Source organism: Palaemon carinicauda, chromosome 3 (assembly GCF_036898095.1).
Source record: "Palaemon carinicauda isolate YSFRI2023 chromosome 3, ASM3689809v2, whole genome shotgun sequence".
In the NCBI taxonomy this organism is placed as follows: domain Eukaryota; kingdom Metazoa; phylum Arthropoda; class Malacostraca; order Decapoda; family Palaemonidae; genus Palaemon; species Palaemon carinicauda.
Window position 1 is genome coordinate 81,699,368 of NC_090727.1, and position 17,830 is coordinate 81,717,197.

Here is a 17,830-nt window from a genome sequence, read left to right on the forward strand (position 1 = left end):
TATACGGGGTAGAAGACATTCCCCAACTCTTTAAAACAATCCCTTTTTTATAAGTACCTAAAAACTACTACACATTCGATAATTATATAAAAACTTTGATATTTCACAACTCACCTTAACCAGGATTTCAGAATTAGCCTACAGAAATTTTCTATGAACATGACCACTATACAGCAATTTGTACCTTAAGATATAGCCTACTTTTATGCAATCAAGTTTTTTACCCCCAAAATACCTGACACATTAAGACCTACCTAAAGACCATCAAGTCCAAAGTTCTGTAAAGTCATTTGACTTAAAATTGCAAAATTTATTTCATTTCAAGTTAAACCAACAAAAAAGTACCACTTAATCTACTGTATCACCATTCCTGTATTATCCCCCTTTGCATTTTTTTAGAGCTATTGATACTAATGTAATATGTTGAAACTATTTTAACCCTAGGAAATATTATCATTAAGTTCTAAAGGTGCTTTTCCCTTTCAGTACAAGCAGGAGACTTTAAACCAATGGTGTTATGGTCATAGTTAGCCATGCTTATAAAATTTTGTAGTGTATTGAAGCACACCATGTATGAAGCATGTTGCCACTGTCTCACCACGATGAGGTCATGACCTTCGAGACAGGGGGGACGTCCACTGTACAAGATCGGTACCATGCACCCACCTCCATGTGTTGCGAGCACATTTTGGGAGCACATGTCACCAACACTTGAGCGTCTCTGGAACCCCAAACCAGAGCGGATCAAAGTAGTAACAATCAAGAGGCTTGTGATCACCCCAACATTGAGACTACCCCGACATCCTGAAACCTTATTTTGAGGGGGGTTCTAAGTCCCTCGCCATAAGGTAAAGGAACCGTTTACTAGCCGGTTTCCGACTTTTGCCAGAAACCGGATATTCCAAAACACGCCTTTAACACTGTAACCAACCCGTGACAGAGTCACAGAAGTAAGCCAGGAATCAGCGTGAATCGCGCATGAGCGCTATGATGTGCCTTTACACCTCACTGAGCCCAGACAGGCTCAGCCAGGAATCAGCACATTACGTCACAGAGTCAGCTAGGAATCGGCATACTTTTGCAAGTCTTTCCTTTAAGCCTAACTGACCCGGACACGAGAGATTTAAAAAGCTGGAAATAAAGTAAGAGGCGACTTAGACTCGTAGAGTACTTTCAATTGTTAGTAATTTTTTGTTAATTAGGTCACAGAGGCCAGCTAGGAATCGGCGTAGTTTTCCGCCTATCTTTATCCCTAACTGACCCGGACCTTGGAGATAAAAAGTGGGAAGTAAAGTAATAAGTGATATAGACTCTTAGAGAATGTTAGTAAAGGATTTGGCTAAAGTCTCCTGCAATTGACCATTAGCATACCTTCATAAATTAGCAATGATACCTAACTCAGTACTGTATATCTAATTCGTTCCTTTGGCTCTTGCTTCCTTTCTATATAGAGGACTACTTTTGGACTATCACTATCAATACTTTCTTTACATATATCGCCGTCTACTTTGGGTTCTTATGCCTATTTTCTTCCTCAGAGGACTAGGCTACTCTGTCAATATATCTAACTTTTCTTCCATGAAGGGCTACTCTGGCCAGTACAGTCACTGGTTTTCTTTTCATTAATTAAAGACTGAAATCAAGATACCTTGTAAAGTTGAAAAAACTTTGGCAATATTAAGGAGTGCTGAATAAAGTTCTATTAGGAATCAATGAAAGTTTGCCTGCCTACATCACAAACTGTCTAAGAACATAGAATGTCCATAAACTACTAGTCTTATGTTCTGATAATCCAGCGATAACATTTGAGAAATTAAAAAAAATAATGTTAAATTTAACAAAAAAAAAAAGTGAAAGATTAAAAACTTGCAGCAGGAGAGACATCCTGGGCAGCAGAAGGGACGTCATAGGTAGCAGAAGAGACGTCACGGGCAGCAGAAGGGACGTCATAGGTAGCAGAAGAAACGTCATGGGCAACAGCAGAGACAGCACGGGCAGCAGCAAAGACATCACAAGCAGCAGAAGAGACAGCACACGCAGCAGGAGTGACTGGTTTTGTAACAGCCTCACTCTGGAGCCTTTTACGGTACCTAGCAACAGCCTTTACAGCCGAGATAGCAGAGGGAGAAGGCAGGCATGGATCTTGGGCTTTACTGGTGGAAGAGTGGTGGTGTTGGCCTACACGCTGGACACCCCATGTCTTGTGAGGTGTTGGTGTAGGTGTGTCTCATGCACGCACTACTTTGTAATTTCATTTTAAACTCATCACTGTCCACATCACATTTAGAGGGTTGCTCATAATATTTGTCAGATTCAGAGCTATTCAAAATCTCTTTCAACATTATCATCTTCATTTTCAATTTCACTTGGCAACAAAGAACAGTTTGTATGTTATTATTTTGATACATTTTTGTTTTCAATATTATCCAACTCAAGCTATAGAAAAACCGACTGGGATGACTCCACCTATGCATCTCTACGCGCATGAAACAAATGTGTTTAAGGTAAAAATCACCCACAACAGTGTTTTAGGGTTAAATCTACCAGACACAAATTAGTAATTATATAATGTGATTGACTTACTATCCTTATGTTAATCACAGCAAGCAGTAAATTGATATTAACTTATTATACCGTAGTAGTTTTGTTGACATACCTTTGATTCGAAGAGTTACTAGTGCCTTTTCAGTAGTAGTTTTGTTGACATACCTTTGATTCGAAGAGCTACTAGTGCCTTTTCGGTAGTAGTTTTGTTGACATACCTTTGATTCGAAGAGCTACTAGTGCCTTTTCAGTAATAGTTTTGTTGACATACCTTTGTTTCGAAGAGCTACTAGTGCCTTTTTGGTAGTAGTTTTGTTGACATACCTTTGATTCGAAGAGCTACTAGTGCCTTTTCGGTAACCAGGTTTCTCTCTGAAATCAGAAAAAAAAAATTGTTGAGCCATAAACACACTATTGAAAAAGTATTTAATTTGATAAAAAAAATTACTAAAACTTTGATATCTTTTTCCTAAAATTAAGGTTTCATTCGAGTTTAACAAGAAAAATGTCATAGTAAAATTAATTATACAAACCACTTAAACAATCTTATAATAATTAGAAATAACAGTTTAACCATGGTTTCAGAATTAGCTTACAGAAATGGCCTATGAACCTGACCACTATACATCAATCTTACTTTAAGACACAATTCATACAATCAAGTTTTCTACCCCTTAAAATACCTGACACATAACTACCTAAACAACAGTATGTCCAAAGTTCTCTAAAGTCCTTTGGTTTGAATTTGCGAAATGTATTTAATTTATTCATATATTCTGTATATATACATATATACTGTATATAAATATAAATAATATATATATATATATATATATATATATATATATATATATATATATATATATATATATATATATATATATACAAAATTTATATATATACACATATATTTATACAATTTTGCACAAGTTAGCAAGAAGAGGGGCGTTTAGTGCTTGTTGGAGAATTGGTAATGTTACTTCACGAAGTAAATGTGTTTGTGTTAGTTAAAGTTAAACTGATTAATTTCCATAACTCCCATATAATCTAAAGTTTATGAACGTCTTTTGGCAAAACGTGTCAATTAGGTTTGCTGTAGGTAATCATTTATTCCCTCGTTTGCAATTAGGTTTTCGTATGGGCCTTGAAGCATTTGATGCCCTTCTTACAATCTTCAAAACTGTCCAGAAATCCCTTGTTTGTAGTTAGGATGTCCGAATGATTGGCCTTGAATTTAGTGCTGTCTTCGACCGTGTTGATCATGGGACTCTTGCTTTTTTAGCATCATATTTGAATTTTTAAGTAATAGATTGTAAAGAATTGTTGTTGATTTTTTGGGATCGATCTATCCTGAGGAAATGATTTAATTCTTCCATTCAACCATCATTTCGAGTATTTTTATCTTGTCTGGTCTTTAGATGCTGAATCTCATCTTAATTTGTTGAATGAAAACTTTTGGTCTATTAAATTCTATATCCATGGTGTAGATATTAATTTCTTGCATCATAGTTCAGTTGGTTCGTTGTGCTTGTTGTATAAGATTTTTTTTTCATAATTCTGTTCATCCTTCGCATTTCGTTCTACTCAAACTGTACATCCTGTAGTAGGTAGGTAGTAGGTTGGCCAGGGCACCAGCCACCCATTAAGATACTACCGCTAGAGATTTATTTTGATCTTTGACTGTCCGAATAGTAATACATTGGATCCCTATCTCTGGTTACGATTAATTTTGTCTTTGCTACACATGGCCTATTCTTTGCATATTCACCTCTGTCCTCATACACCTGACAATGAGATTACAAAATAAATTCTTCTTCGTTCGATGCGTTAACTACTGCAATGTAATTGTTCAGTTGCTATATCTGGTGATCCTCGGGGTAGTGTTCTTGTCCCATTGCTTATCGTACTATACAGACATGACATGTGGTTTGTCCTAGAAAAAAAGCTCATTGCATATGCAGATGATGCTACTCTCTTTGCATCTATTCCATCTCCTGAATGTAGAACTGGGGTTGCTGGATCCCTTAATAAAGATATAGCTAAAATTAGTGAATGGTGTAAATTATCGGGAATGAAGTTGAATCCTAACAAAACTCAAAGTATGAATTATAAGTAGGTCAAGGACACTGGCTCCTAAACATCTGGACCTCAGCATTAACAATTGTAATAGTCAGGCCTTTTCCTTCATGATTCTCAATATTACACAGTATTCTTGGAGTTTTATTCCGGCTGTGACCAAGTTGTGGAATGATCTTCCTAATCGGGTAGTTGAATCGGTAGAACTTCAAAAGTTCAAATCTTAAGAAAATATTTTTATGTTGAACAGGCTGACATAATTTCTTTATAATTCATATATGAAAAATCTGTTTGGATGTTATTATTTTTAAAATATTTTTTTTATTTTTCATTACTTCTCATAACTTGTATTTATTTCCTTCCCTCACTGGGCTATTTTTTCCTGTTAGACCTCTTAAGCTTATAAAATCTTTCTTTCCAACTAGGGTTGTAGCTCTTTGTTTACAAATGTACCCCTTGACTTTGTGCTGGAAAATCTCACTAAACTCGCCGAAGATGGCATTTTTAAACCACCATTGCCTATAGGTAAGTTTTGTGAGCTAATTAAGATATCAGTAGAATCTACTATTTTTGAATTTGAAGGTTCATTTTATCAACAAAAGATGGGAGTCTCAATGGGTTCTTCCCTATCCCCGGTTCTGGCCAACCTATGTATGGAGTTTTTTGAGAAGTTGTATGTTAACAAATTACCAAGAGAAATAAAACCTGAAATTTGGGTACGGCATGTGGATGATATTTTTATTGTATACAAACATAATGAGGAGGCTTTTAAAAGGTTTTTAAATTTACTGGATGGCTATGTACCCTCCATAAAATTTACTGTGGAAAGAGAAACTGGTAATCAATTACCCTTTCTCGATTTGATAGTTCACCGAGATAACGTAAATAGGACTTTTAAATCTTCTGTTTTTAGAAAGAGCACACACACCAATTCATACATTAATTTCTTTTCATATCATGATGCTAAAGTCAAATCAAATGTTTTAACAAATCTGTTTATCCGAGCGTATCGTCTATGTGACCCTATTTATATTGATACAGAAATTGAGTTTTTAATACACAGTTTCAGGAACTTATGTTACTCTAAATATTTTATCGATCATTGTCACAAAAAAGCTAGAAAGATATATTTTAATCCCCTTGATAAAACTGATAAGCCTGATTTTAAAACTTCTCTGCTGCTTCCCTACAACAAAGAACTCGCCAATTCCTCTCATGGTTTGTGTAGAGAGACACCGGGATATAATATCGTTTTTCAGTATGAGAATACCCTCAGGAAGAAACTGATTAATAACAACCCAGGTAAAGATGATGGTGAGATAGGAGTATATGTCATTCCATGTAAGGATTGTGAGGAATGCTACATCGGGGAGAGCGGCCGCTCGTTGGAAGAGAGGAAAAGGGAACATATTGCAGCTTGCAGATCGGGGAACTGCTATAGTGCCATAGCCCGAGATACTTGGGAGAAAAGTCATGCAATTGCCTTTAACAAGGCAGAAATTGTTTACAGGTGTCGTGACAGGGCAATCTGGAGAACGATAGAAGGTGCTGTGATCTCTTTGAACAAGACTTTTGAGGGTAACAGGGGAATAGTAGAAGATGAAAACATCAGTGAAGAAATATGTAGGAGGAGCAAAATTCGTAACTGTAGGAATATATGTGCCAAGATAAGAGATGCTTCCTCCTCTGTCCCTCCTTCACAGGTGCATCCTCCACAGACATTGCAAGTGACAAACGACCAGAACTACCAAAACATCGAATTGGCAAGTGACCATCGTAACATACCACCCAGAAGATCTCAAAGAATTTTGGAAAGGACAAGGGCCCAACAAGCTGAAATCGTTTTGTAATTGATTTTAATCTGTTTTAACTATATGTTTATATATGTATATATATAATTTATATATTTAAATAAACATATATATATATATATATATATATATATATATATATATATATATATATCTATATATATGTATATAATTTATATATATATATATATATATATATATATATATATATATATATATAAAATTCATATATATAAATTTATGTATATCTATATATATAAATAAATATGTATATATATAAAAATTTATATATTTATATATATATATATATATATATATATATATATATATATATATAATCTTTATTATTATAACGTGATTTTTTCCAATAATTCAAAGCTATCTGTCTGTGATTCGTTGGCTGCACAAAATGTGCAAATAAATCTCGAATATAATAAAAACGAATACACTAAAATGTGTAAATAAATTTCGAATATAATAAAAAACGAATACACTAAAATTTTGTGTAGATAAATTTCGAATATAATAAAAACTAATACACTAAAATCTTGTGCAAATAAATCTCGAATATAATAAAAACTAATACACTAAAATGTGTAAATAAATTTCGAATATAATAAAAACGAATACACGAAAATCTTGTGTAAATAAATTTCGAATATAATAAAAAACGAAAACACTAAAATCTTGTGTAAATAAATTTCGAATATAATAAAAACTAATACACTAAAATCTTGTGCAAATAAATCTCGAATATAATAAAAAACGAATACACTAAAATCTTGTGTAAATAAATTTCGAATATAATAAAAACTAATACACTAAAATCTTGTGCAAATAAATCTCGAGTATAATAAAAAACGAATACACTAAAATCTTGTGTAAATAAATTTCGAATATAATAAAAACTAATACACTAAAATCTTGTGCAAATAAATCTCGAGTATAATAAAAAACGAATACACTAAAATCTTATGCAAATAAATTTCGAATATAATAAAAATCAAATACACTAAAATCTTGTGTAAATAAATTTCGAATATAATAAAAACTAATACACTAAAATCTTGTGCAAATAAATCTCGAATATAATAAAAACTAATACACTAAAATGTGTAAATAAATTTCGAATATAATAAAAACTAATACACTAAAATATTGTGCAAATAAATTTCGAATATAATAAAAAACGAATACACTAAAATTTTGTGTAAATAAATTTCGAATATAATAAAAACTAATACACTAAAATCTTGTGCAAATAAATCTCGAATATAATAAAAACTAATACACTAAAATGTGTAAATAAATTTCGAATATAATAAAAACTAATACACTAAAATCTTGTGCAAATAAATTTCGAATATAATAAAAAACGAATACACTAAAATTTTGTGTAAATAAATTTCGAATATAATAAAAACTAATACACTAAAATCTTGTGCAAATAAATCTCGAATATAATAAAAACTAATACACTAAAATGTGTAAATAAATTTCGAATATAATAAAAAACGAATACACTAAAATCTTGTGTAAATAAATTTCGAATATAATAAAAAACGAATACACTAAAATCTTGCGTAAATAAATTTCGAATATAATAAAAAACGAATACACTAAAATCTTGTGTGAATAAATTTCGAATATAATAAAAACTAATACACTAAAATCTTTTGCAAATAAATCTCGAATATAATAAAAAACGAATACACTAAAATTTTGTGTAAATAAATTTCGAATATAATAAAAACTAATACACTAAAATCTTGTGCAAATAAATCTCGAGTATAATAAAAAACGAATACACTAAAATCTTGTGTAAATAAATTTCGAATATAATAAAAAACGAATACACTAAAATCTTGTGTAAATAAATTTCGAATATAATAAAAAACGAATACACTAAAATCTTGTGTAAATAAATTTCGAATATAATAAAAACTAATACACTAAAATCTTTTGCAAATAAATCTCGAATATAATAAAAAAAGAATACACTAAAATTTTGTGTAAATAAATTTCGAATATAATAAAAACTAATACACTAAAATCTTGTGCAAATAAATCTCGAGTATAATAAAAAACGAATACACTAAAATCTTGTGTAAATAAATTTCGAATAAAATAAAAAACTAATACACTAAAATCTTGTGCAAATAAATCTCGAGTATAATAATAAACGAATACACTAAAATCTTGTGTAAATAAATTTCGAATATAATAAAAACTAATACACTAAAATCTTGTGCAAATAAATCTCGAGTATAATAAAAAACCAATACACTAAAATCTTGTGTAAATAAATTTCGAATATAATAAAAAACGAATACACTAAAATCTTTTGCAAATAAATCTCGAGTATAATAAAAAACGAATACACTAAAATCTTGAGTAAATAAATTTCGAATATAATAAAAAACGAATACACTAAAATTTTGTGTAAATAAATTTCGAGTATAATAAAAAACGAATACACTAAAATTTTGAGTAAATAAATTTTGATTATAATAAAAACTAATACACTAAAATCTTGTGCAAATAAATCTCGAGTATAATAAAAAACGAATACACTAAAATCTGGTGTAAATAAATTTTGAATATAATAAAAACTAATACACTAAAATCTTGTGCAAATAAATCTCGAGTATAATAAAAAACGAATACACTAAAATCTTGTGTAAATAAATTTCGAATATGATAAAAACTAATACACTAAAATCTTGTGTAAATAAATTTCGAATATAATAAAAAACGAATACACTAAAATCTTGTGCAAATAAATCTCGAGTATAATAAAAAACGAATACACTAAAATCTTGTGTAAATAAATTTCGAATATAATAAAAAACGAATACACTAAAATTTTGTGTAAATAAATTTCGAATATAATAAAAAACGAACACACTAAAATCTTGTGTAAATAAATTTCGAATATAATGAAAAACAATTACACTAAAATCTTGTGTAAATAAATTTCGAATATAATAAAAAACAAATACACTAAAATCTTGTGTAAATAAAATTAGAATATAATAAAAAACAAATACACTAAAATCTTGTGTAAATAAATTTCGAATATAATGAAAAACAATTACACTAAAATCTTGTGTAAATAAATTTCGAATATAATAAAAAACAAATACACTAAAATCTTGTGTAAATAAATTTCGAATATAATAAAAAACAAATACACTAAAATCTTGTGTAAATAAATTAAAAAACAAATACACTAAAATCTTGTGCAAATAAATTTCGAATATAATAAAAAACGAATACACTAAAATCTTGTGTAAATAAAATTAGAATATAATAAAAAACAAATACACTAAAATCTTGAGTAAATAAATTTCGAATATAATAAAAAACAAATACACTAAAATCATGTGTAAATAAATTTAGAATATAATAAAAATCAAATACACTAAAATCTTGTGTAAATAAATTTCGAATATAATAAAAATCAAATACACTAAAATCTTGTGGAAATAAATTTCGAATATAATAAAAAACGAATACACTAAAATCTTGTGTAAATAAATTTCGAATATAATAAAAAACGAATACACTAAAATCTTGTGTAAATAAATTTCGAATATAATAAAAAACGAATACACTAAAATCTTGTGTAAATAAATTTCGAATATAATAAAAATCAAATACACTAAAATCCTGTGTAAATAAATTTCGAATATAATAAAAAAACGAATACACTAAAATCTTGTGTAAATAAATTTCGAATATGATAAAAATCGAAAACACAAAAATCTTGTACAAATAAATTTCGAATATAATAAAAAACTAATACACTAAAATCTTGTGTAAATAAATTTCGAATATAATAAAAAACGAATACACTAAAATCTTGTGTAAATAAATTTCGAATATAATAAAAAACGAATACACTGAAATTTTGTGTAAATAAATTTCGAATATAATAAAAAACAAATACACTAAAATCTTGTGTAAATAAATTTCGAATATAATAAAAAACGAATACACTAAAATCTTGTGTAAATAAATTTCGAATATAATAAAAAACGAATACACTAAAATCTTGTGTAAATAAATTTCGAATATAATAAAAAACAAATACACTAAAATCTTGTGTAAATAAATTTCGAATATAATGAAAAACAATTACACTAAAATCTTGTTTAAATAAATTTCGAATATAATGAAAAACAATTACACTAAAATCTTGTTTAAATAAATTTCGAATATAATAAAAAACGAATACACTAAAATCTAGTGTAAATAAATTTCGAATATAATAAAAATCAAATACACTAAAATCTTGTGTAAATAAATTTCGAATATAATAAAAAAACGAATACACTAAAATCTTGTGTAAATAAATTTCGAATATAATGAAAAACAAATATACTAAAATCTTGTTTAAATAAATTTCGAATATAATAAAAAACAAATACACTAAAATCTTGTGTAAATAAATTTCGAATATAATGAAAAACAATTACACTAAAATCTTGTTTAAATAAATTTCGAATATAATAAAAATCAAATACACTAAAATCTTGTGTAAATAAATTTCGAATATAATGAAAAACGAATACACTAAAATCTTGTGCAAATAAATTTCGAATATAATGAAAAACAAATACACTAAAATCTTGTGCAAATAAATTTCGAATATAATAAAAAACGAATACACTAAAATCTTGTGTAAATAAATTTCGAATATAATGAAAAACAATTACACTAAAATCTTGTTTAAATAAATTTCAAATATAATAAAAATCAAATACACTAAAATCTTGTGTAAATAAATTTCGAATATGATAAAAAACGAATACACTAAAATCTTGTGTAAATAAATTTCGAATATAATGAAAAACGAATATACTAAAATCTTTTGTAAATAAATTTCGAATATAATGAAAAACAATTACACTAAAATCTTGTTTAAATAAATTTCAAATATAATAAAAATCAAATACACTAAAATCTTGTGTAAATAAATTTCGAATATAATAAAAAACGAATACACTAAAATCTTGTGTAAATAAATTTCGAATATAATAAAAAACGAATACACTAAAATCTTGTGTAAATAAATTTCGAATATAATAAAAAACAAATACACTAAAATCTTGTGTAAATAAATTTCGAATATAATAAAAAACGAATACACTAAAATCTTGTGTAAATAAATTTCGAATATAATAAAAAACGAATACACTAAAATCTTGTGTAAATAAATTTCGAATATAATAAAAAACAAATACACTAAAATCTTGTGTAAATAAATTTCGAATATAATAAAAATCAAATACACTAAAATTTTGTGTAAATAAATTTCGAATATAATGAAAAACAATTACACTAAAATCTTGTTTAAATAAATTTCAAATATAATAAAAATCAAATACACTAAAATCTTGTTTAAATAAATTTCAAATATAATAAAAATCAAATACACTAAAATCTTGTGTAAATAAATTTCGAATATAATAAAAATCAAATACACTAAAATTTTGTGTAAATAAATTTCGAATATAATGAAAAACAATTACACTAAAATCTTGTTTAAATAAATTTCAAATATAATGAAAATCAAATACACTAAAATCTTGTTTAAATAAATTTCGAATATAATAAAATCAAATACACTAAAATCTTGTTTAAATAAATTTCAAATATAATGAAAATCAAATACACTAAAATCTTGTTTAAATAAATTTCAAATATAATAAAAATCAAATACACTAAAATCTTGTGTAAATAAATTTCGAATATAATAAAAATCAAATACACTAAAATTTTGTGTAAATAAATTTCGAATATAATGAAAAACAATTACACTAAAATCTTGTTTAAATAAATTTCAAATATAATGAAAATCAAATACACTAAAATCTTGTTTAAATAAATTTCGAATATAATAAAATCAAATACACTAAAATCTTGTTTAAATAAATTTCAAATATAATGAAAATCAAATACACTAAAATCTTGTTTAAATAAATTTCAAATATAATAAAAATCAAATACACTAAAATCTTGTTTAAATAAATTTCAAATATAATAAAAATCAAATACACTAAAATCTTGTTTAAATAAATTTCAAATATAATAAAAATCAAATACACTAAAATCTTGTTTAAATAAATTTCAAATATAATGAAAATCAAATACACTAAAATCTTGTTTAAATAAATTTCAAATATAATAAAAATCAAATACACTAAAATCTTGTGTAAATAAATTTCGAATATAATAAAAATCAAATACACTAAAATTTTGCGTAAATAAATTTCGAATATAATGAAAAACAATTACACTAAAATCTTGTTTAAATAAATTTCAAATATAATGAAAATCAAATACACTAAAATCTTGTTTAAATAAATTTCGAATATAATAAAATCAAATACACTAAAATCTTGTTTAAATAAATTTCAAATATAATGAAAATCAAATACACTAAAATCTTGTTTAAATAAATTTCAAATATAATAAAAATCAAATACACTAAAATCTTGTTTAAATAAATTTCAAATATAATAAAAATCAAATACACTAAAATCTTGTGTAAATAAATTTCGAATATAATAAAAAACGAATACACTAAAATCTTGTGTAAATAAATTTCGAATATAATAAAAAACGAATACACTAAAATCTTGTGCAAATAAATCTCGAATATAATAAAAAACGAATACACTAAAATCTTGTGTAAATAAATTTCGAATATAGTAAAAAAAGAATACACTAAAATCTTGTGTAAATAAATTTCGAATATAATAAAAAACGAATACACTAAAATCTTGTGTAAATAAATTTCGAATATAATAAAAATCAAATACACTAAAATCTTGTGTAAATAAATTTCGAATATAATAAAAAACGAATACACTAAAATCTTGTGTAAATAAATATCGAGTATAATAAAAAACGAATACACTAAAATTTTGTGTAAATAAATTTCGAATATAATAAAAACTAATACACTAAAATCTTGTGTAAATAAATCTCGAATATAATGAAAACGAATACACTAAAATGTGTAAATAAATCTAGAATATAATAAAAAATGAATACACTAAAATTTTGTGTAAATAAATTTCGAATATAATAAAAACTAATACACTAAAATCTTGTGCAAATAAATCTCGAGTATAATAAAAACGAATACACTAAGGTCTTGTGTAAATAATCTCGAATATAATAAACACGAATACACTAATTATAATTACACCCTAACTACGCGCATTCTCACCTTGTTTTCACGTTGAAAAATACGCTTAAACGAGTTACTGAATAACGTCTAAAGTAAAATATATAATAAAATAGCAAAGCACCAGAAGTACTCACCATTAAACCGTAGATATTCCAACTTTTCGAGAAATAGATCCAAAGAGCACAAAATTCCGATCACAACTAAAAGATATTAAAAATCAGACTTTGACAAAAACTAGGCAGTTGGTATAGGCTCTATCTAATAGAGTAACAGCCAGTGGAGGATAATTATTTGGTAACTACTTAAAGAAGGTAACAGACTGTCAAAAACTAGTTGGTTGATATCGCTCTATCCAATAGAGTAACAGCCAGTGAAGGTTAATTATCTGGAAACTACCTAAGGAAGGTAACAACCTGTCAAAAACTAGTTGGTTGATATCGCTCTATCCAATAGAGTAACAGCCAGTGGAGGTTAATTATCTGGTAACTACCTAAGGAAGGTAACAACCTGTCAAAAAACTAGTTGGTTGATATCGCTCTATCCAATAGAGTAACAGCCAGTGAAGGTTAATTATCTGGTAACTACCTAAGGAAGGTAACAACCTGTCAAAAACTAGTCGGTTGATATCGCTCTATCTAATAGAGTAACAGCCAGTGAAGGTTAATTATCTGGTAACAACCTGTCAATGGGGTAGGAGCATTTTTCTTTATTTTTATTGGGGGTTGGGGGGGGGGGGCTAAGGTTAAATAGGACTGACGGCAGATTGTATCAACAACAAAATAGTTCTTTATTATTTTGACGGTATTTGAAACAAATTACAATTTGTACAAGATAACTATCGTTAAACACCGGTATGCTTGTTTGGTGAATTTGCTGACGATGCTAATTCTGCTATAAACTCGTTCGCAATATCGATTAAGGCAGGGCTATATATTTTCTAAACCTACTTTGCATTTACTTACAATCTGATATATATATATATATATATATATATATATATATATATATATATATATATATATATATATATATATGTATATATCTATATATATATATATATATATATATATATATATATATTATATATATACATATATATATATATATATGTATATATGATATATATAGGTATATATATATATATATATATATATATATATATATATATATATGTATGTATGTATTATAGCCACGAAAGGAAAATGAAAATGACTTGATTGGAGTTAGTACTTTCATCCACTCAGGACATTATCAAACTCAGCTGAGTTTGATAATGTCCTGAGTGGATGAAAGTACTAACTGAGTTTGATAATGTCCTGAGTGGATGAAAGTACTAACTCCAATCAAGTCTTTTTCATTTTCCTTTCGTGGCTATAATACATTTTAAATTCATCACGTGTCAGCTTTTGTGATTTCTACACACACACACACACACACACACACACACATATATATATATATATATATATATATATATATATATATATATATGCATATATATTATATATTTATTTATATATATACATATATATATTTATATTATATATATATACACATTAATATATATATATATATATACATATATATATATTTATATTATATATATATATACACATTAATATATATATATATATATATATATATATATATAAAAATCTAACACCTTTTATATCTTTTATCTATTCTAATTTCTAGTTTACAGAGGAGAATAATCTAATTATATAATTGGTATTTATGTTATTTGTCTTTGGTTTTTAAAGTATGAAGATAAAAACCTCTCAGACGAATACTCCATTGGAAAGAGAGAGAGAGAGAGAGAGAGAGAGAGAGAGAGAGAGAGAGAGAGAGAGAGAGAGAGAGAGAGAACTGCTTGTCGGGTAGTTGAGCAACTGGTAGTGTAGGAGATAATTAGCTATTCTTGCCATAGCTATTATTATTATTATTATTATCATTATTATTATCATTATTATTATTATTATCATTTCTTGTTAAGCTACAACCCTTTTTGGAAAAGTAGGATGCTATAAGCCCGATGGCTCTAACAGGGAAAATAGCACATTAAGGAAAGGAAATAAACTATACAGTATAGGCTATAAGAAGTAATTAATAACAATATAAAATATCTTAAGATCATATATATATATATATATACATATATATATATATATATATATATATATATATATATATATATATATAAGATAGTCTACATAAGGAAAATTGAAAGATGTCTATATGTAGAAATGCTCTACAGTTTCGTCCGCCAATGAACCTATTCTTGGAGCGTTTATTATGCAAAGAAATGATACACACGTTTGTACATACAAGAAAGGCTTCAAATCGTAAAATATATATATACACATATATATATATATATATATATATATATATATATATATATATATATATATATATATATACTACTGCTACCTAACAGGCAAAAGTCACTTAACGTGGGGATAAAGCATTGCTCAAGTATATTTCATGCCCTTGCCATCAGTGTTTGGACAACAGCATGAGATACCTTTTGTTTAAAGGCTTTAAAGGCCGCTCATGAATGGCAGAGGCAATGGACAGTAACATTGCTGTATCAAGCAGGACAATGCCCTAGACTCCTACAGTCTGACCATATACACATATGGTCAGCACCTGAGGCGAAACCCCCCTTTCTTAGCTCACAAGGATGGTGAGGATGCAGCGACCAAAGGAACTAACAAGTTTGAGCGGGACTCGAACTCCAGTTTGGCGATCACCAGTCAGGAATGTCACCACATCGGCCACCATAACCCTTGTTATAGTGATTCATTATAGATTGTTGAAATTGACTTCTGACTGAATTTATCAGATTCAGTAGGTTTGAAGACAGTTTAGGAAAGTTACAATGCCAACTTCATGATACAGTTCATAGGCAAATTCACTTAACTGTACTAGCTAGCAGATTGTTTTATAAGGTATACTTATGCGAAAGTATGAGAGAGTGTATGTAAATTAGCTCTATTTTCATAGTTTGAATTTGGACTTTCAGACATTCTTTTGTTTAAGGATACACTTAGGCACATTATTCTATCTTTTTTTTTTTATTTCCTCTCCTCACTGTGTTACTTTCCCTGTTGGAGCCCTTGGGGTTCTAACTTCCAGCTTTTCCAACTAGGGACGTTGCTTAACTAGTAATGATAACAATAATAATAATGCAGTCGAACAGGTATTCTGTTTATTTCTCTCCGATAAATTCCCAAAACTCCTGAACTGGACAAGATACTGAAAGTTATAGTTGCCTTTTCTATATCTGTTATATTAGGATCTTAAGGTCTTCCCAGTTCACATTTTCAAGATTCTGCAGAAGGCTAGGAGCATGAATGTCTTGGCTGTTATCATGAAGGGACTCTTGGGATTTTACTTCCTCGTCAAAATTGTATTCGCTTGCTTATTTGTGTGAGTTTGGAAGGGGGGAAGCTGAATCATCATTTTCAAAGTATTCTAAATAAATCCCTTCTAATGCCCTCTTTCCCATAGGCAGGAATAATACCATCAATGCACCTAAAGCAGGAGCACTGTAGGCATTGCTTGAATCTCTTTGCATTGTCAGGGTAATTCCTATCTGGACCTAGATTTTAACCTCAGACTATACTTCAGTTTCCATTTCAATTATTCAATCTTGCTGTCCATCCATTTGACTTCCTTTCATACAGCAACCACAGGAGTTTCCTCCAGTTTTACAGAGCTATTGAATGGCCTCTTAGGTCCGAGTGCCTGACTTCAATACGTTTCAGATGTTCAAACTATTAGCCTTTGGGGAATTGTATTATGTACAGATTGGTTAGGAACTCTCCAAGGGTACTGCAGTCTTCATAAGCAGTTTTTAAGGTTTAAAGGCCACTCATGAATGGCAGGGGCCGGGGACAGTGACATTGCCCTATCAAGCAGGACAATGCCTTAGAGACTGACCATATATACATATGATCAGTGCCCAAGCCCACTCTCCACCCAAGCTAGGACTAAAGAGGGACAGGCAATGGCTGCTGATAACTCAGCAGATAGACCTATAGGCTCCCCCAAACTCTCCATCTTTAGCTCACAAGCATGGTGAGGTTGCAACAACCGAAGGGACTATGAGTTCAAGTGGGACTTGAACCCCAGTCTAGCGATCACATGGCAAGGACGCTACCAGCAGGCCACTATTTGTAGATTGGGTTAT